The sequence below is a fragment of the Canis aureus genome, chromosome 37, assembly GCF_053574225.1.
Source record: "Canis aureus isolate CA01 chromosome 37, VMU_Caureus_v.1.0, whole genome shotgun sequence".
NCBI lineage: Eukaryota > Metazoa > Chordata > Mammalia > Carnivora > Canidae > Canis > Canis aureus.
The window spans coordinates 2,153,931-2,175,921 of record NC_135647.1 but is presented as its reverse complement, the minus strand read 5'-3'; the positions used below and the strand labels follow the sequence as shown (position 1 = coordinate 2,175,921).

Sequence of the window (21,991 nt, the reverse complement as noted above, 5' to 3'; positions counted from 1 at the left end):
CCAACCCCCAAGATATCTGAGGATGATGCAGGCGGCATGAGGAGGTCCTGTGACAGGAATCACCCTTGGATAATAAGACATTATCATGGCTTTCAGATCCACAAATGCCATGTGCCCTTGACTTTTAAGGCCACCAAACTGGAGTGAGGATGGAATAACCGTCTACCATTCCAGAGGGTACCCAGGGTGGGAGCAGGAGGACCAGCCATGGCTCTGTTGTCTCCACAACAGTAAAGTTCCCAGGCCCATGGAAGGGAGCATGGTCCATCTGGGGAAGACCACACCAGGAACTGCCTGGCTAGTTAATACAGGTATTCCAGAATTTCCTTCCATATTTTTCAAAGTTATGATTGTCAGCTGACTGTTGTGGCTGACACTGTGGCTATCTGGTAGCTTTGGGGTAGGCCATTCTACACTCTCTGTTTGCACATCTGTTCCCAGCATGTCTAGTCCACGTGTAAGTGGAAAGATCATGTCTATGGGAAAAATTATCATTTATATGTAACTCCAGATAAACACTTTTTGTTTGTTTGTTTAAAATGCCAGTTAAAAAAAAATAAAACGCCAGTTAAACATTCTCTCCTTAGACGTAAAAAGGAACCAGGTGGGTTTTTTGTCTTTTTTTTTTTTTTTAAGTAGCTGAGCTTAATTGGTGGAAAGAAATCAAGGTTCATCTTTAATTTTTGTTGCTACAAGAGCCATTTGGAAACAGACAGGGACCATGCGGTGTCTGAAGACTGTCATTTAGGCTTCTGCTTCTCACTCTTCCCCCAACAGTACTGCTGGTCTGTTGTGCTTCACACTGTCCCTACACCATCTCCTTCATAGGTAGACCATCAGCCCCCCTGGAGCAGCAGCAGCGGGCTTTCCCTGGAGATCTGGGGGCTGCATGCTGTTCCCTTGGCTTAGTTCTCAGTCACTCTGATGGATTCCAATTCTGAGTTTCACTACCCAGCAATCTCACTTTCACTGCATATTCCTGGCAACTAGAGATCTCATCCCACAAATTCCATACTAACTGAATGAATAAATACACTACTTATGTGACTTAAATAAAAGAGAGGTTGATTGATCTTTGAGGACTGGGACAGCCTGATAGAAACTTGATCAAAGGCCGGATCGATCTGCAGAATGTTTCTTGTGCAGGAGCAGAGACTGGGAGGAGACGTGAGTGCAGTATCTCTAGGGTGAATGGCAGCTGTTGGATTACCAGCTGATCTTCTTGCAGCTGCAGTCAGAGCAGCAGGGCTAAAGCCTCATCTCATTACAGTTCAGGGTCTGCAGGGGACATGACAGGGGCTGCATTCTGTTACCTCCCTTAGATCCCTATACCCCAGCAGGCCCTAGTTGATCTTTTCCCCACAGAGTGCCTGAGCAGCAGGGGAAGTAAATACTGGGCTTGAGGTTTCTGCCACCTGAACTTCTTTACTCCTGTGAGCATCTATCTGGCCCTCAAATTGCTAAAGCTTCATGGGTACCACTGAGGCTGCCTGCTTCAAATTTCCCCCTTCCCTCACAACTCCAGCCCAGTCTGATTCCTGCTCTCAGCCTTGGGCAGGTAAAAAAGTAAGACGTGCCATCGATGAGACTCAGGATCAAGATTACAATGACCCCATGATGCTTGTGTGGCCAAGTGGGTTAGTTCTTGACTCTTTATCTCAGGCTTGTGAGTTCAAAGCCTGTGTTGGGCTCCACCCTACTTAGAAAAAAAAAAAAAAGAATATGATGAATTTTTGCTTTTTCTTTTTAGCCTGTGTTGGGCTCCACCCTACTTAGAAAAAAAAAAGAATATGATGAATATTTGCTTTTCTTTTTATCCTTTTGAAATAATAAACTAGTAGTGTAGAGACTATTGGGGCAGTTACCTTACTTTTAAATTTTATATTTTTTTTGAATAGATAACAATTTAACACAGTTCAATATTCAAGAGGTTTTCCAAAGGGTGACAATGTTCCTGGTGTTCAATTCTGTCCTCTGAAAGCAATCAAAGTTAGCAAATGCTTATGTATATTTCCAAAGATACTTAAGGAATGTACGAGAAGCTATCTGTGTAGCTAAGTGTAATTTTATTTATTTATTTATAAAAGATTTTTACTTTTTTATGAGAGACACACAGAGGCAGAGACATAAGCAGAGGGAGAAGCAGGCTCCTTGCCGGGAGCCCAGTGCAGGACCTAGGACCCCGGGATCACACCCCCAGCCGAAGGCAGACACTCAACTACGAAGCCACTCAGGTGTCCAGCTAAGTGTAATTTATGTATCTGGTCCCTTGCTACATGGTTTGTGAAAATCTGCTTTTAACAATAGACCTTGGATCTGTTTGTTTTTTACTTTATGCTCCTCTTTCCCCTTTCAATCCCATTAAAGATTCTATTTTATTCATTTGCCATATTTGGTTTAACTGTTCTCCTATTGATGGGCCCTTAGGGGGTTTCTGGTCCCTTGATGTTACAAACAATGCTACGATTATTATATTATGCACATTTTTTGGCATATGTAAGGGGATCTGTAGCATGAATTCCTAGAAGTACAGTTGCTGGGTTAATTTTGAGAGATTTGGCCAAATTGTGCTCCAAAAAGTGTTGTACTAGATTTGGAGGGAATCACCGGTGAAGTAAACTAACCTTTTGTGGTCAGGGAGGAAAATAAATCAGGTTTCTCAGAGACTGATATTTATTTACAGGAATGACAATTCTCAGAGAAAGTGTCACTTGTTCAAATGGCCCAACATTTGTATGGGCACATTTTAGGGCAGGGAAGACGTACAGCTCCTTGCTGGTGGGACTTGTCAAGTCCCAGAAACATGTGGGTCCTGAGGTTATGGTAAGACAAAGAAAAGATATTCTGCCGGGGGAGGGGGGGGACCTGGGGTGAAGGCTGGTGGGGAGAGGAGGTTCTCAGTAAGAGCAGACAGAACCCCAGATGCTGACTGCATGAAAATTTCAGAGACACTTCAAAATGTAAGAGAAAGAAAAATAGAATTGAATACATATGAATAAAGGAATAAAATAAAATTGATTTGCTGTGTTCTCAGAGGTATGCTGTGAACACACACACTTTGCCTCATGGCCTTGGCCACAAGTCCACGGAGCCGGCGCCACGCAGTTAGAGGCCTCTGACTCTCTTTTCTGTCCCCTGTCCCTTAGAAGCTGGATTCCTGGAAGGAATGACTGGAAATTGAACATTGTTCTAATCAGAAAACTAAAAAAGAACATTTGTTCCTGTTCTTCCCTTTTCTTTCCTCTTCTTCTCAAGGTCACGCTTGTAATTACGTTTTATTGGCTACAGAGCCAAACAATTTAGAAATGGGCATTTTAAGCACAGGCAAGGTCCCAAAGGCATGAAGTCATCAGGAATGGAGGAGAACCAACAGGTGGCTAATGCATAGAAGGGAGAGCAGGGTGACATTCTCGAAGGTGAGAGGCTCTGAGCACTTTGTTGTCTGCTAAAGGCCCTGTTTCAGTGATTTTACACTGAACTGCAACATGGCCAAGTCTGTGTTTCTCAAAAGATAGCTGTGGTGCTGGCGCAAAGGGAAGAGTGGAAAGTTAAGTTCAAAGGTCAAGAGAAACATTAGGGCATCACTTTAGTGGACCTGGAAGAGATGTGGAATGGCTTTTCTGGCAGTCAGGGTAGGCTCATTTGTTCCTATGAGCCTTGGGAGTTCAGTCACCATCGGGGCAGACATCAGCCTCACACTGTTGTATGGGGAGATAAAAACAAAAACAAAATAATAAACTAGATAGTTTCGAGTGTGATGGAAGTAACAACTTGATGATTCAGGGGCAAGGGCTCTGAGGGGATGATTTTGAGGTGAGTCTAAATATGTGGAAAGTCAAGTATATGAAGACTCTTGAGCCTTGAAGCAGACGGAATAGTAATGCAAAGACCTTGAGACAAAATTCACTTGAGTTATCAAAAGGGAAAAATGAAAAGAAGCTAGTGTTTCTAATTTAGACAAAGAGGTAGAACTCATAGAATGTAGTGAACAACTGAATGCAGATGATGAGAAGGGACAGAAAGTCCTGGAGTCTCTTGCTTGGGGCATTGCATGGTTGGTGGTGCTTTTTCCAAGACTGGATATTCTTCACTAAAGCAGATTTGGAGAGAGAAATTATTAGGTTCTTGCCATGATCTATTAGTTCTGAAATATCATGGGATGATATTCAGAGATATCAGTGAGGGGTGGAGATATCAGTGAGGGGTTATAGATAAAGGTTGGAACTCAGGAGAGATGACCCTTCAGAATATAGATTGGGCTTGTAATGAAGCACAGAGAAATAAATTGTATAGGGCTGTACTACTCAATACAGTAGCCACTAATGATATGTGGCTATAAAGTATTTGAAATATGCTTTGAAATGGGATGTGCTATAAGTGTAAAATATATAGCATATTTCAAAAACTTAGTAAGAGAGAAAAAGAATGTGAAATACCTCATTAACAATTTTTATATTGATCACTGTTGAATTGATAATATTTTGGATATAGTGTTAGATAAAGCATGGTATTAATTTCCCTTGTTTCTGTTTGCTTTTTTAAAAAAAAATGTTTTATTTACTTATTAATGAGAGACACAGAGAGAGTGGGGGCCAGGGGGGCAGAAACACAGGCAGAGGGAGAAGCAGGCTCCATGCAGGGAGCCTGACGTGGGACTCGATCCTGGATCTCCAGGATCAGGCCCTGGGCTGAAGGCAGCGCTAAACCACTGAGCCACCCGGGCTGCCCTCTGCTTTTTTAATGTGACTGCTAGAACATTTAAAATTATGTGTATGATGCATATCTCTATTGGGTAGCACAGGTATAAGGCAATAGTTCTGAACCTCCTGGTGAGAAGGGGATCACATTTGCGGAACTCTTCACTTACAAGAATGGTCACAGATTCCTGCCCTCCCCCCAAATTAGCTTGAGATAAGAAGTGGCCCAAGGACAGAACCTCAAAGAATATTTATAGAGAAAGATAGAGAAAAAGTGGAGATACAAAAGCCCCTGAAGAGTTCAAGGAGAACTAGTTGGGGGAATCCCTGGGTAGCTCAGCGGTTTAGCACCTGCCTTTGGTGTGGGGCATGATCCTGGAGTTACAGGATCAAGTCCCACATCAGGCTCCCTGCATGGAGCTTGCTTCTCCCTAACCGCCTGTGTCTCTGCCTCTCTCTGTGTGCTTTTCATGAATAAATAAATAAAAAAAAATTTTTTTAAAGGAGAACGAATTGGTGCTATCTAAATCCAAGGAAGAGATCTTACTCATGTGATAGGGGGAAGGACGGAGAGTATCGCAAAAACTACAACCCCAAGTAGGAAAAAATATAGACGTTCCCACTGGATTTTACAATTTCAAGGAGATCATAGTGGCCTGAAGGAAAGCAGTTTAAACAAAACCCACACTTTCTTTAGTGTTTTAAGTCTCTCTTCATTCATAGATGATCCCTTGCTTTTCTTTTAAAATTGTCGTTAGTTAACTAATATACTTTATTTTTTAGAGCACTTTTAGATTTGAAGAAAAATCGAGCCAGTTACATAGTTCCCAGTAGACAAGGTCACCCTTCCTTCTGTATAGTTTCCCCTATTATTAATATTGTGTGTTAGTGTGGGACATTTGTTATAACAGGTGAATCAATATTGATACATTATTATCATTGACTGAAGTCCATAGTTAACATTAGGGTTCACTCTTTGTGTTATACATTCTATGGGTTCTGACAAATGTACAATAACATGTATCCACTATTCTAGGATCATACAGATTATTGGTTATGCCAACAGACTTGTTGAAGGGACTATATATTTTTTATCCTACATAATTTCCTACACTGTGGATTTATTCAATCTCATCTTCTTGGCATCCCTTGACATATTTTTCAATTTGCTCTACTTCTTGTAAACTGGTAGTTAGAGGTACAGGCTCACTTAATTTCAGTTTCAAATATTTCAACAGTAAAATTTGAGAGGCGTTATGTGCATCACTTTACGAGGTACATAATATCTGAATTTCTCAATTTTAGTCGTCAGTGTTAACGTTCATCTGTGGGCTCGAATGTCATATACATAACATTTATATCATGTTAATCATATATTGATACATACAATTGACACACAAAATAAATTTAGACACTATTAAAAGAACAAACATAAGTGCAAACAAAATATTAATTCTCAAATGAACACCTTAGAGACAAATCAAAAGCATACTTTCAGACTCCTTAGATGATCAAAAAAAATGGGAATTTTGAATGACCTATTTCTTGGATTCTGCAGAAACTGCTCTCTAGTTTAAAAGTCTATCCTTAAATACTCTTTAGTTATAGAGCATTATAATAAATCATCTGTGCATTTAATATAAGGAGTAAAAAACAGAAAGAGACTCTAAAGAAAGCCAGAAAAAAGAATGGTAAATGGAAAAACAGGGATTAGCCGGAATATAGCAAATCTAGTTCATCATTTGAAACAACAACAACAAAAAAAAAACCCTAAAATTGCCAATTATCAGTCAAATGTAAGAAAAACAGGAAGATGAAGAAAGCACAAGAAAGAAGCAGAATGAGTTAGTGGATGTTATTTTAGATTTTAGAGATGTGGTGGGATAATTTTTTGAAGAATTAATCTGTTTGATTTTCCCGCACCACCAACTGCATCTGGGCAAGGCAGTGGCCATATGTCATAGAACCTTCACTCTAGATGCTGGGGGTACAGTAAGACTCAGTGGTCTGTACAGACTGTGCCTGGGCACTCAGGAAGCTCTAGGAAAGAGAAAAACAAACCAATAACTTTAAAAACAAACTTTCTGGAAGACATAACATTTGTGAAGAAGATAGGACAAGGAGTGAGAGACCGTGCAGGCGCCATTTTAGCTTTACTTGTCTGAAGAAGGAAAATTTGAGTTGGGACCAGAGTACTTAGAAGTGCCAAGCCTGGGGCAGGAGTAGGAAGGAAGGGACGCTGGATGGTGGACCAAGGCTCTCCATGAGGAACAGTAACAAAGTACAACAGAGGAGACAAAGTTTCTTGGATCTTTTCCCAGGGGAGAAGCTTCAGGTTTGTAAATAGGAGAGCAAGCAATATACAAACTAAGGAAGGGGGGTGGTTTAGAGCACCTCTAAACTAAGCCAGTGCTCTATCACTTGAGCTAATTCCTGTAGCCCACCCATGGGCAGACTGACCACACCCCACTCTCATTCCGAGTTCATTCCTTGTTGCTGGGGCTGCCCCAGCCAGGACCAGATTGAGGGTGGAGATGATCAGACATTGCCATGGGCAAATCTCTGAACCTCAAGTGTGAAGGATGGGGACTTCCTTGGAAAGCCTTGTCACATCTTCCCAGTTTCACTTTCTTGACCTCTTGGAAGTAAAGAGAACACATTCCAGATGTGGACACACCATGTCTATTCCAGCCTGCTCCCAAGCTGTGATCATTAATGTTCATTGCAGGCATGGCTGCCAGAGAGAAGTAATGGGGCAGCCTCTCCAAGTCCAGGGCCTCAAGCCATCTGTGTCACATCCCTGGGTCAGGCCACTGGAAAGCCCTACTCCCACTTCCTAGAGAAGCCCCAGAAAACCAAAGACCTAATTTCGTTCAACTTCCCAAAGGTGAAACTTGTCTGTAGCCCAGGATGGGGACAAGAGGAACGACTGGGAGAGAATTTTGAGGCCAGTAGGTCTAAGTGAAAACACAAGCTTTGTTAAGTTGGGTGGATTAATAGTTTCAAAGAAAGGCAGAGAAGGCAACCGCCAGCATCAGTCCCTTCCCAGAACTGAATATCTGTGGGGATAGTGACTCTGAAATAATAGTTTGCTGTTAGCCTGAGAGAATGACCACGTTTGCCTCTCTTCTCCTTTCTAAATGCAGTGGACACTCTTCCACTTTATTCTCCAATTCTGGATATAGAATCAACACACTTGACCTCAGTATTTTGTCTGTTGCAAGCTGCCCACCACAATCTGGGTATTCCATTAAAAGATCTTGATCTTCTTGCCTCCATTTCAACTTTGATCTGAGCCTCAATGTTCTCACAGTTATGCTAGTCTGTAGTGGAGATTTCTTAGATTTCTCAGAGAATACCCATTCCTGAGGCTGCACATGGCATTTTTCTCCTGTAGGGCTCAGGGAGCGATGATGAACCTCGAGGGGAGCCAGTATTGTATCTTGAGCATTTTACCCTTAATCTGTAGATTCATTGCTGAAGCACTTAGCACCAGGCCCAGAGGGTGAGACCAGTGACCTACTCAGAAACTGCAGCACTAGTATTAATTTATGGAGCAATTTCTGTGGTCTAGAACTGTTCTTGATGCTGTACATGTATTAATCCAGGTAACATACCTAGAGATAGCCTACAGTCTCCATTTCCATCTGAAAAAACTTATGAAAATTTCTTGCTGCAGACCTCAAGACTCTCATGGCCAAAAGGGAAAACAAATGGAAGTGATACATTGCTCTTTAGATTCTCCTTCCTCCATCCCTACCTCTCTTTCTCTGGTCCACTTGGCAACCACATCTTTCTTACTACTATCTAGACCTTCACTTCCACAGGCCAATAGAAGAGGGCTTTTCCCTTGTCATCTCAGTGGACCCTAAATTAGCTCGTGTCCCAGAGTGTAGAGGACTCCAAATTTGTTTTCCACCCAAGCAGAATTCTTGTTTAAGATAGAAACATAGGCATTTCCTCTAACTATCACTAATATCAAGTAGGGATTTTTGTTTAGTTAGTATTTGATGTGTGGAGAAATGATATACAAGTAATTAGAAGCCTTGAAGGAGAGAGTCATTTGAGATTCAGTAAAGACTGGATAGTGAATAAGAAGCTCGAGCCTTTTGGGAAGCCTGGGTGGTTCAGTCAGTTGAGCCTTTGACTCTTGGTCTTGGGTTATGTCCAGATCTCAGGGTCTTGAGATCAAGTTCCACAACGGGCTCCACTTTCAGCAAGGAGTCTGCTAGAGATTCTCTCCCTCTGGCTCTCCCCCTGTTCTCTCTTTGTCTCGATCTCTAAAATAAATAATTTTTTTTTAAAGTCTTGAGCCTGACAAATCCACAAGAATTCCTATGTGTGAGAAGGAAATGTGGTTGGGGAAGATTAGGAGGGCATGATCCAAAGAGTGACTGGCAGGTACAGGCATGAGGCACTGACCTTCTGGAACTGCAGATGGTTTTGGGCAGCTTCAGGGCAGGGTCCTTCTTCATGGTCCCAGTTTATGAGGAGTGCACATCCTAAGAATGCGATTCTCATATGAGAAACAAATTCATCAACATGCATTATTATTTGTAACATTTATTGGCAAAATGTATAAACAAGGAAAGAGATAAGCACATCTAATCAATAAAAATGTTTTTCTACTTTGATCACTATCGGGCAATACTGAGAAGGATCATGTAGTGTCAAAGAGGGAGATATGGGAGGGGGAGAAGAGAAAGATGTTTGATGAAAGGGTAAAACATTGACAGCAGCCCTAAGGACCCACAGGATCTCCCAAAATCCAGCACAGAGATCAATGCCCCCTTCAGCATGACTCTGCTAGGGCCAACTGAACTGAATGAGAACTTCATGCTGTTTCTAAGTAAAATGGAATAATGTTGCAATTTCAAAAATACATTTTTAAAAATGTGGTTCCTCTTGGTAGTTAAAGGAAAATCTGGAGCCCAATATATATTGAGCACATTTTCAGAAAATTCAGGGAGTTAAGCAAAACACTGGACCTTGCCTTCTTAGTGAAGGCATACCTGAAAGCAGAATTAATAGCTAGCTCACATCTTTTCCCATCGTCCTTCCAAATCCCTCTTTCCTTCTTTGTCTTCTTCTTAATACTTAGCCAACTCTCAGAGAACCTGATAGACAAATTTACATTAGCTACCATACCATGAGTTGTCACTGTGAATGAAATACTAAAGCGATATCATGATAAAAATAAAAAATAAAATTTATTGTTTATAAAGTGTAAGATGTATTTTATGAAAAAAAATTAAGATGTAATAAAATCCAGATTCTCCTATGTGTGCCTCCTGACACAATTCTCAGGCTGTTCCTCACACTTTGTACCCCAAAGGAGAAAGTTTGGTTTTCCTACCACATTTTTTATTAACTTTGAGCAGAGGCCCCAAAACCTGTGTTTGTAAAAGACATTTTGACCTATCTGTTCCTTTTTTGGTTTTGTATGTAACATTTTATGTTTTATTTTTTCTTTTTAAACCAGCACATAAGTGTTCAGGGGAGATGAGCTAAAGAGAAGTCTGCCTGGTGTACACCTCTCCAGATGCCCATGCAGCCTGGGAATTGGGGGAGCCTGACAGGGGTGCAAAAGCTGGAGAATGCAGGTGTCGATCCCGCTACCTCTCGCATGCTAAGCGAGCGCTCTACCACTTGAGCTAATTCCCCCTGATATCTTTGCTCTTCAGCCTATTTTTTATAATCTTGACACAAATTTCATTCCAGTGCAACTTCAGTTTCCAGGTAGTTCACACCCTCAGGAAACTTCACTACCAAGGGAGAGCTGGGACTGGAGCTGGTCAGAGACAGCCTGGGACCCGAAAGGCACACACCACCTCTGCGTGCAGAAGGGAGGGACAAAGCTGTGCAGCTAGCTCTGCTTCAGCTTCACTCTCCGGATTAGATGAGAGTGGGGGGAGGGGTCCTTCATTAGCAACTACTCGGAGTCATCTGGGAGTGCATTGCACTTGAATACCACCTTCTGTACTCCGTCTCCTAAATCTGGGAACAAACCCAAGCATCTTTCCACGTGTTGTTCCTTCAAATAATTCATCTTTTATCTGATATCTCTTAATAGTTTCTCCTTTAAGGGAGTTGGGATCTGCTGTTATCTATTTCCTCCTTGAGTCATGGGCTTATCTGTTGAATTATAGATCACTGGATCTAGCAATTCTTTTTTAAAGAAGTAACTGGATTGGGGAACTCAATTATGGTGGTTTATTTTACAGTGGTCCATATTGTGATGCCTATTTTAAAAATATCAACATGGTTGAAGCATAATGTATATACTGTGGAGGTCGAGAGAATTAGGGCTATTCAAGTTTAACATTGGCATGAGTACAACCATTGTAGCTTTGGCAGCCATCTCAGGCCCCTATGACCAGACCAGGCCACTGTGACCAGGAACTGAACTCTACCTTACCCTGACTACAGGCAAAATCACAAAGCACGCCCTTATCGGAATAAGGAAGCAAGAGCTTGTGAGACCTCTTTACTGGAGATTCTCACACCCTTACCCTTACTGAAAAACCCCACCTTACCCCTAGACCAGCCCATAAAAAACCAGCTGTAACCCACCTCGGGGTCCAAGTCCCTGCTCCGCTGTGTTGGGTATACTTGGACCCAAGCTCGAGCTTGTTAATAAACCCTCATGTACTTGCATCAGTGTCGGTTCCTTGGTGGTTTTCTCAGATTTGCAATATTGGGCACAACAATACAACAAAATGCACACATTTCAATGAATTTTGACAAATGTACCCACACATGAAACCATCACCACAAAGAAGATATAGGACACTTTCACCCTAGGAGTTTCCTAGAGCTGCCGTAACAAAATACCCAAGGCTGGAAGGCTTAAAACAAACATTGATGGTCTTAGTTGTAGAGGCTAGATGTCTGAAGTCAAGGTTTCCCTTAGGCCATAGCTCCTGAGCAGAATCCTTCCTTGAATTGCGTTCTTGAATTTTGGATGGTTTTTCACTCAACATGTTTTGGAGATTTCGCACAACTTTGTTGTGTGCATCAGTTGTACATTCTTGTTACTGCTGGCTGTTTTTCCATAGTCACATCAGCTTGCCTTTGGTCTTAATCTTGAAACAGAGGGTCTGAACCAGCCAGTGTTAGGAAAATTGGAGCTTCGTTTGTGTCATTCAGCATAACTTGTAAACTTTTTCGGTGTTGTGAGTCATAGGGCTTTTGCAAATTCTCAATTTGTTAATTTCTCACTTTGTCCTCTTTCCTCCCACTAGGGCCACGCAGACCCAGTTACAGCCCAGTAACTGGGCTAAGGGGAGGCCTTAGCTGCGAAAATCCTCAGCGAATCCGGAGAACGGTCTCCTTCTAGAAATATGAAAGCCGAGAAGTTAAAGGACTTCTCTAAGGACACATAAGCTAAAGAGGGAGAGGATCCCATACCGAGCTCGCTTGGTCTGTGGCCGTATCCCGTGGGTGTGGGGAGGGGCGCGGGGCTCCGCGGGGCTCCGCGGACCTGGTGCTGCGTTCCCGGGGGGTCTGTGCCTGGTCTCGGGCGCCAGCAGGGCCCGGGGGCGGTAGCGATTGTCGGCCGCCTGTACCCCTGGGACCCAGCCCGGGAGCTGAGGGGTGGGCTGTGCGGGTGGGAAGAACGGAGTCCAGGCCGGAGAAGGGGAGCTGAGGCGCGGAGAGGCCTCTGTCCCGCTGCGCATCGGCTTTCCAGGCCTGCTCTGAGCGCGCTGGGACCGCACTGGTCGCTTCCCACCGACCGTGTTGCCAACTCCGGGCACTCTCCCGTCCCTCTCCAGCGGGCAAAGGGCTCGGGTCCCTGACAGCTTCTTTCTCTCTCCCTCAAGGCCCCCCTACCGATCTGAGAGAGTGGGGTGTCCCCTGATTGTCTAGGAATTCCGCAAGCACCCCAGGCTGGAGCGTGCTTGCTTGCTTGCTTTCTCTCCCACCCTCCCAGGCTGGGGATCTCTCCTCTCCTCTCCTCTCCTCTCCTCTCCTCTCCTCTCCTCTCCTCTCCTCTCCTCTCCTCTCCTCTCCTCTCCTCTTCCCCTTCCTTCCTCATCTTTCTTCTTTCTTTCTTTCTTTCTTTCTTTCTTTCTTTCTTTCTTTCTTTCTTTCTTTCTTTCTTTCTTTCTTTCTTTCTTTCTTTCTTTCTTTCTTCTTTCTTTCTTCCTCTCTCTCTCTCTCTCCCTCCATTCCTTCCCCTTCCTTCTTTTTCAGGAATATAATTGCTATTATTATTGAAGTACAGTTGGCACAGTGCTAATTTAGCTACCAGTGTACAACATAGTGATTTGACAATTCTATACACTAGTCAGTGCTCATCATGATAACTGTAGTCACCATAGCAAGTTATTACAAAATTATTTATTATATTCCCAATGTTGTGCTTTTTATCTCTGTGACTTATTTATTTTATAACCAGAAGTTTGTACCTCTTAATCCCTTTATTTCATACTCTCATCCCTCTGTCAACCACTAGTTTATTCTCTGTATTTATGAGTCTGTTTATTTTGTTTTGTTTTTTTGTTGTTGTCATTTGTTCTTCTTTATTTCTTTTTTTTCTTTTAGATTCCACATGGAAGTGAAATTATATGGTATTTGTCTTTCTCTGTCTGACTTATTTCAATTAACATAATCCCCTCTGGGCCCACTCATATTGATACAAATGGTAAAGTCTTATTCTTTTTTTTTATGGCTAATATTACATTACATATATGTACACACCTGTCGATAGACACTTCTATCCATTCATCTGTTGATAGACACTTAGGTTGCTTCCATATCTTGGCTATTGTCAATAACGCTGCAATAAACAGAGGTGCATGTGTCTTTTCAATTAATGTTTTCATTTCTTTGGGTAATGGAATTACTGGATCATACAGTATTTCTATTTTTAATTTTTTGGGGGGGACCCTCGTACTGTTTGTCATGGTGGCCACATAGTTTGCAGGAGGGCTCCTTTCCTCCACATCCTGGTCCAGGTGCCTCATGTTTGTTTTTGTTTTTCTGACAACTTAAAGATACGTTTCAATTTTTTTTCAGGTTCCCAGGGGTTTGACCTGTGGGGGGTGGATTGGGGTGGGATGATCGCTGAGGTTGGTCATCAAGTTCAAAATTTGGAGGCAAGGAGAGGAAAAGCTTCTTTGTGTGTCCTGTTCTCTCCTGCGTGAAATTCGCAGGGAAATGATGACAAGAAAAGGCATCACAAGGCTGGGTTCTCTGCAGATCGTGGGACAGTCGTGGGACCGTGTCACACGGGAAAACATAGCGAGCTCAGGCTGAGTTCACCAAGCCCTCACAGAGACTGAGTACTACAGGGAACTGTAGCTCGTCGGGCTCCAGGGCGCGGGAGTGCTCCGCCCCAGGGCGCCACGACCTAGCCCATTCCCGGAGTGCTTATCTTTTCTGTCTTTTCCTTCCCCTTCTTGGGCGTCTGCTTTCCCGCCAGACAAAAGGCACAAAGAGGATGTGTTTCCTCAACTCCTTTTCTAGGAGCTTTTTATCCAGTTTCTTGTCCGCAGCCTCTCCCCCAGGCTGGGTGCCCAGGCGGTCTCCGGAGAGGAGGAGGAGGAGGAGGAGGAGGAGGAGGAGGAGGAGGAGGAGGAGGAAGAGGAGGAGGAGGAGGAGGAGAAGGAGGAGGAGGAGGAGGAGGAGGAGGAGGAGGAGGAGGAGGAGGAGAAGAAGAGGGGGTAGGAAGGAGGAGGATGGAGCCGAGGAAGACGCAGAGCCTCCACCCGCCAGCCGGGAGCACTTGCAGCAGGTGCAGGAGGCTGGGCCCCGGGTTTGCACTCTGCGGCGGTGCCTGGGCCTCAGGAAGCCGACCCGGGAAGACCCGCCAGCCCGAAAAAAGTGAGCTGGAGAGAGGTAGGCGTCAAGTCCAAAAGTCACGAGCAGTAACGGCACTAGAGCAAACGGTGAGAGGCCGCGCACCTGCTTGAGAAGCGGGCGGTGGGCGGAGACTCCCTCACTAGTTCAGACGCCCGGTGCGGGGCTCACGGTGCCGCGAGGTCCTGGCTGCTGCGGGGGTGCCTGCCCCCTCCCCGTGGCTCTGCGACGCTGCGGGCCGCCCACCCCACTTTACCGAAGATCCCAGACGTTTCCAAAAACGAATCGCACCAGATTCGTTTGGGGGAGAAATGGCTAGCCGGGCGGAAACCCGCGGGCGGAGGGGACGTCGGGGCTCCTATCCCAAGCGGAGCGGTCACCCTCGTCCCAGAGCGAGACCTGCGGAGCTCCCTGAGGTCCGCCTCTTGGAGCCCCAACTTGAAGGTGGGCGGCTGTTTGCACCCACGGCCTGAACGCGTTTCGAGAAACAATGCAGACACGAAGAATGCAATGGAACGTGTTTGTCTCAAGTGACTTTTGCAAATAGAACTATGGGAGTGCTTTCCCGAATTGGGTAAAAATAGGGAATAGGGGTAAAATTCTGCCTTTAAGGGAAAATGGGCGAAGAACCCAGTGAGGATGGTGCTAGAAGCCGCGTGTAGAGGAGCAGGTGGAGAGCCAGGGTCTCCAAATTCGACTCCCGCCAGTTACTCCGTGGGAGTGAGTTCGGGAAGCAAAGTAGAAAGGATGGAAGGAGCCGGGCCAGAGGAGGGATAAAGGGTAGTGAGATTGTCTTTCAGATGATTGTCGCGAAAACTCAAGGTCCTGAAACACCTGAGCAGGTGACATTTGAACTCTCCATGTGTAGTGCTGTATTTTAACTGAAATATCGGGCTTACAACGAACCGAAGATCGTGACTTCTCCCAAACTCCAAGGTGAATTTGAAGAAAAAACTTTCTTTCATAGTGATTGGAATAATATTGTTCTTCATTATGTGTCTAAGGTTAGAAAACGCCCAGCAGCGTTCGGCCGGTTAGCTCAGTTGGTTAGAGCGTGGTGCTAATAACGCCAAGGTCGTGGGTTCGATCCCCACACGGGCCAGTATGTCTTTTGTTCCCTTTTCCATTAAAAACTGCTGTGCTCTAAAAAAAAAACAAAACAAAACAAAAAAAAAAACCACCACCAACAACAACAAAAAACAAAACCCTAAGAGATTAATAGAAGAACAGATTAACAGCTCCTTAATCTCAACAGGGTGGAGAGTGGTCAACTGTGGTTTTCTGTGTGGGATTTCCTGTTCTTGGAGGATCCGATGAGAAGGGAACTGAGAACAGAACGAAAAAGATGTGAGCCTCCAGAAGGGAAGTGAAATCGGTAGCAATGTGAAAACCAGAAACGCTGGGCTTTCCCATCTTTTTACATTTCCCAAGATGTTCAAAGATTCCTCAACCATTACTAGCTCCTCAGGTGAATTTTTCTAGTTATGATTCTGCTTACTTGCAGGGGGCTGTCCTTGGCCTGAGCAGGGTGAGTAAAGCCTTTCAGAGCAAGTCAGAGCAGAGCCCTGGCCTCTGCTCCAATCTTCACTCCTATTTCCTCTTTTTACCAGGACTTGACTCCAGGGGTGTTGGACTTAAGATGTTTCATACAGAATGCTCAAACTTTCATTGCTCTTTGCTTGTCAAGGTACTTGCTAGACTTGAAACCATCTTCCGGGAGGCGTCTTGTCTCTGATGTCTCTCCCAGTTTTCTGAGGTTGGATTGTGTTCCTTCCAAAACTCCTGGAGATCCAGGAAAACATCTATTTTGTGACATTTACCAAGTTATGAATGTCTGTTACTCAGCCATCTTCCCTATGAGATCGTAAGAGCCTTGTGGGCAGGATGCTTATAGCCTAGTGCTAAGTGCTTTTAAAAATCTGCATTAATGATAAAAGAATGAAAGAAATATGTGCAGGCCTGAAGGAAAGAGTGTGACAGGTGCTTCACATGGACCTTACAGGTCTGTGACATCATGCTGTCTGAACACAGTGCACTGAGGTCCATTGAGGGGTAGACTACAGTACATGGTGGTTGGACCCATTTCTCTGAATGTATCCCCAAGGCTCAATCAGAATGGCTGTGTCCACAGGATCAAGGTGGTGGTACCAGGATCAGGACAGAGCATGTCCAATAGATCCAAAGTCAGGGAAAGTCTAGAAGGTCGAACTAGGCTGAGGCTGGGAGATGGGAGAGAGGAATCTGACCACCTCAGACCCTAAAAGATGGAAGGATAAATATAGACAAGAAATGATCCCTTTTGGTTTCACCACTCGTAGTCTCACTGACATCTACCGACAACTCTAAAACATCAGTTTCATTACTATCACTCTTCTGCACTCTGACCACTCTTGATTTCCTCGTTTTGATATGATCTTGGTTTCCTCTCAACTCTGGCTTTTGTATCTGTCAGAGCAGGTAGTTAGTGAAACTTTCATGGGATGGCTGGAGGCCAGCAAGGAGGAGGCCATGGCCAGCCACAGGGAAGGTCCAGGCCTGTCCTGGCAGCCCTCACAAGAAGCTGAATCACCCCAGATGGGCCCCAGATGGCAATGCCACCACAGGAAACCCCTGAGCAAGTTAGGAAGAAACACTGAGAAACTTGCCTCTAACCTCAAGTTATAAATAGCCTGCCCCTATTAACAACCATCAATAAAAGATAGAAATCCAATCTCTAGGATGCACAGCTGTCTTTCTCTTTTTAAGACTTACTTATTTTAAAGAGAGAGCAGGGGCAGGAAGGGGCAGAAAGACACTTTAGCCCACTTTGCTTCCCAGAGCCTGGAGTGGCACTCAATCCCAGGGCCCTGAGACCATGGCCTGAGCCACAAGCAAGTCAGGTGCTTAGCGACTGAGCCAGCCAGGCTTCACTCACCAGCCTTTAATCTTCCACCCTAACGTCTTTAACATGTGTGTAGTACATGTAGATACATCAATTTTGTGATTTTCACTTTCTATCATCAACCAGGCTTTAAAGAACTCAAAAGAGAATAACAGTGTATCATATCAACCCAGATGTTTCCTGTCTCTGCTCTTCTTCATTCATTCTTCGTATCTAAGATCCCTTCTGGTATCATTTTTCTTTTTTCTTTTTTTTTTTTTTTTTGGTATCATTTTTCTTGTCTCACAATCTGTCTAACTCTTTTCTAGCACTTCCACTAATAATGGATTCTCTGTTTTACCTTTGAATGAGGATGTATTTCTTTCACCTTTATGTCCAAAGGATAGTTTTGCTCTACTTAGCCTTCCGGGGTTAATGGGTCTTTTCTTTCAACATTTAATAAATGGTGTGTCATTTCTTTATGGCCCTTGTGGTCTCTGATGAGAAATACATAATCATTCAGATTGTAGTTTCCCTTTTGTTTTTATCTTGACATGTTCAAAAAAATTTTTTTCTATTGTTTCCAGCAGTTTAATTGTGAGATGTCTGAGTGTGGATTTATTCAGCTTTATCCTGCTTGGGGTTTGCTGAACTTCTTGCATCTGATTTATGTCTATTGCCAAGTTTGGAAATTTTTCAACTATTAACAATTCAATTATTTTTCCTTTTTCTGGGACTTCTTTCTCCTCTTCTTCTGGGTCTCCAATATTGTGAATAGAATTTCTTTGTTATTTCCTGTTTGTCCCTGAGGCTCTGTCCATCTTTTAAAACCCACTTTTCTCTCTGTCATTTAGATTGGGTTGCTACTATTGTTCTGTCTTCATATTCACTGAACTTCTCTCAGTTATCTCCTGATACAGAGACAACTCAGTGCTTTCATAATTTTGGTAAATACACTTTACAGTTCTGAAGTTTATACCTGGATTTACATCTTCAGATGATTTGCTAAGATTTTCTAACATTCCATTCATTTCAAAGAATTCTTGCCCCTGATTCTCGGAGCGTGTAATCATCACAGGTTTAAAGTGTTTGCCAGATGATTCCAACACCTGTGCCATCCCAGAATTGGTATCTGTCAATTCTCTCCTCCAAGTGATTTAAGACTTCTTGGTTCTTCATATAATCCATATAGTTTTGGATTATAACCATTTATATATTATAAGATGTTGTATCTTACTTAGATCTCAGGGAGAATAGCACCAGTTTTGTTTTCCTGGGTGCTTTGCCTTGTACCAAGTACTAACCAGACTTCTAAGTAAGTGTTGTGGTTTCAAGGTCCATTCCTTTTTCAAAGCCTTTACCATACTATTTGGAGATCTCTGGAGTGTGTGCAACCCCATGACCAGTGTGGACTTGGGCAGTGGGCTACCACTTACTGCAGTTCTCAAAGTCTGTGCTGTGTTCTTTAGGGTCAGAGCCACTTATTCACAGCTGGAAAGTGCGTTCAAGAGTTCATAAATAACTTTATGAGTTTGCTTTCCATGTGTCTCCCCCAATATTTTTTGGTTCCCTGGGGTTCACTGTCTCAGTCCACTGACCAAAGAGTTGGGCTCTTATTTCCCTGGCTCTGCCCTGCTCTTCCAGGACTGTGCTACATTTAAGGCCAAACTGCAGGAGAAATGGAGAAAGAGAGCAACTGGGCAAGTCTCTTGGGATCACAGCTTCTCTGAACACAAATTGTAAATTGATGGTAGATCTGCTTACCCAGGGGTAGGTGGACTCGGGAAAGCCAGCCTTAAACTTGCCCAGAGGTCATACATGATAGAAACATCCAAATTACTGCGTTCAAAGTGTCTAATATTTTCTCAGTGCAATAGGCTGAAAGATGTGGGGTTGGGAGCTGGAGATTTGGGTGGAAACAGTAAAATGTGGAGAATGTGGGCATCGATCCCACTCCCTCTCACATGCTAAATGCTAAGCGAGTGCTCTACCTCCTGAGCTAACTCCCCTACCCTATGTGTTTCTGTCTCCAGTCTTTGTTCTGGTCTCCACGTCATGGTCCACTATGCTGAGAGGCCCCCAAAAGACGGGGAAATGTCAAAGCCTTTCATATGAAACCAGGAATCACCTAAAGGGTGTCTTCTCAGATGACGCAGGGCCAGAGAGGGATGGATGGGCACCTATTCCTCCGCCAGAGAAAGGAAGAGAGCAGCTGTGGGGGAACTCTGGCGTCTGAACCAACCCATTGCGCAGTTCAGACTTTCCAGAAGTGGGACGGGATGCGGGGCGGTACCAGATAAGCGCGCGCCCCCGGGGTGCGGGGGAGGACTCATCCGGCACGTGCCCGCTAAGGTGGCACAGCTGTCTCTGGATGGTTGTTTCTTAAAGACAAAAACCAAAAACACAGCAACAAAAGGGGGATTATCACTGTTCTTTTCAGCTGGAATAGAAAGAGGCGGTGATTTCCTTTCCTCCCTTCTCCCGGGAGAGGGGCAAAAAGCAGACACTGTTTCCGCCCGGTTTCGAACCGGGGACCTCTCGCGTGTTAGGCGAGCGTGATGACCACTACACTACGGAAACCCACATCAACCCGCCCCTCCGAGATCGGTGTTCAATTTTTGCTAAGTCGTGCCGTGGAGCCGATCCATATCTACCCCAGGTGAGAGAGCAGAAAATAAACCCCAAAACCCAGACAGGAGAGCTATAGGAAATAGGAGGAGAAATCGCGTCAGAGCGAAGAAATAAAAAATGGACATGGAGGGATACAGATGAGGAGAGAACACAGGGTGGAAGGAACAAGCATGTAGGCCCGACTTCTTGTGTTAAGAGATATACCTGTTCAATTGGAGGTGTGTGTGTGTAAAATAGACACAGAGGAAAATGTGATTGAAAAGCCTGGACATAGAGAGATATATTGAGGAGAAGGGGTTGTCCAGGCTTAAGAACCTTTGAAAAATCCCGGGAAGGTGGTTTACACAATCAAAGTAACATTTTGGAAAAGGTTTTTTTATTTGGAATGACAAAGAGGTTGGAAATGGGGCAATTAGAATGGAAGAAAAAGGAAAGAAGTTATAGAGTAGGAAAGGGTTGGGGTTTATCCTGTTAATTCTTGAGATTATCAGTAGCAGGGGTCTTTCTGGGTCATCAGTGCCTGGTACACTGCCTGGCATAGAATACTTCCTTCACAAACATCATAAGATGGATGAAGGGAGAAGAAAGAAGGATTCTGGCGAGGTTGTGTAGGAAGGATTTACAGTATTCGTCAAGACACTGGGTATAGAGATCTGAGGGAGAGGAAGGAGTCAAAGGCACTTAGAAGTCTTGAAACAGGGTGGCCAATACAGAAGAGATTTTGATTAATGTCTGATGAATGGAAGAATAAATCCATTCATTTACAAGCACCTGTTATATGAATGAAAGAATGAATGGTCCTGCCAGATGGGTATGGGATCTCCTTAAAGAAGAACTACCTGAAGATCTTACTTATTTCTATTATTCTTTCATGCCTTTTCTCTAAAAATTTCCCTAGCTTCACAATTTTTTTTTTTTTTCTGACAGTCTGGGTCTGTATGATCCCTTCAGACCCGTGCTACTCAGAGACCTCAGACTCACAGATTCTTTATTACATCCTGTCTCTCTAGGTGACCCTCACCAGCCTTCTTTGCATCCCAAGGCTAAGTAACCCCCACAAATCTCAATTACAAAGTCACGGAGAGGTTTTCTTCTCACCAGGATCTCTTTGTCCAGAAAACAGGAGTAGGAGGTCCACCTTCCTACTAGCCAAAAAATTGTGAATCTTGAGTTGGAAATGCCCAGCACAGCCCAGTGCAGATGATGATCTCCACAGAGCTCTCTCCACAGCTTTTTTCAGGTTTTCTTTCTTTGTCTATAGCCCAATGACAGAGTATTGTCAAAGATTAAGCCTGAGATGCCTTGTGGGTGAAATAAGATAAGAATCAGATAAGATAAATTGATAAAGATAAGATAAATCTTAAAAAGATTCAATATTTCCTGCAGTTGAGTTCAGGAGAGAAGCTCTAGGGATCACAGGTGCCTATTAAGAAGGAATGAAGAGTCATAACAAGAAAACAGGTGCCTTTTCCTCTAGCTTTGAGTGCAAAGAAGGCATTCTAATATTTGACCTGATTCCCACACTCTAACCCTCTTTTTGACTAATGGTCATTCTAAGCATGTGCCCTAACTAATTTTATGGGTTTAACCTGGTACCAAAGGGTTGCTTCCCTGCCATCGAAGAGGACCTAACTAAGGGCAGGTCATCTCAAACATGATTTCAGCAACAGCAGAATGAAAAACAATGATTCTGTTAGAAAGTGTTGGCGGAAGGAGAATCCTACCATATGTCACCACAAGAATGATCTATCTCTGAAACAATTTCACATGATCTTGAATGACAGAGGGCCAATGAAAGGTCCCAACTGGGTGGGGTAGCCAGGTGAGATAACAGGGCTTTCCAGAGGTTGTGTATCTTACTATAAAAATAGGGTTGTGATTGTTACCTGGTTAGAAATATGGCCATCTAGGAGGAGAATTTGGGGCTGCCTCTCTGGTCCTCACATCTGCACCATTATCTCCTCCCATTGTGACCCAGGTCACTGGGTGGGGCCTGATC

The 21,991-nt window shown here is 43.9% G+C and overlaps 1 long non-coding RNA gene and 2 other non-coding genes across 3 annotated transcripts; 1 reads left to right on the top strand and 2 right to left on the bottom strand.

Annotated features, from left to right (window-relative positions):
- Positions 1 to 649: 649 nt before the first annotated feature.
- Positions 650 to 21,957, bottom strand: LOC144306502 (uncharacterized). The gene is made up of 3 exons (XR_013373592.1): positions 21,879 to 21,957; positions 9,120 to 9,199; positions 650 to 1,696 (listed from the first exon to the last, which is right to left on the bottom strand). It is a non-coding gene; the product is annotated as an uncharacterized LOC144306502 (long non-coding RNA).
- Positions 15,530 to 15,603, top strand: TRNAI-AAU (transfer RNA isoleucine (anticodon AAU)). Its single transcript has one exon. It is a non-coding gene; the product is annotated as a tRNA-Ile (tRNA).
- On the bottom strand, positions 19,869 to 19,941 carry TRNAV-AAC (transfer RNA valine (anticodon AAC)). The gene has a single exon. It is a non-coding gene; the product is annotated as a tRNA-Val (tRNA).
- Positions 21,958 to 21,991: the final 34 nt, after the last annotated feature.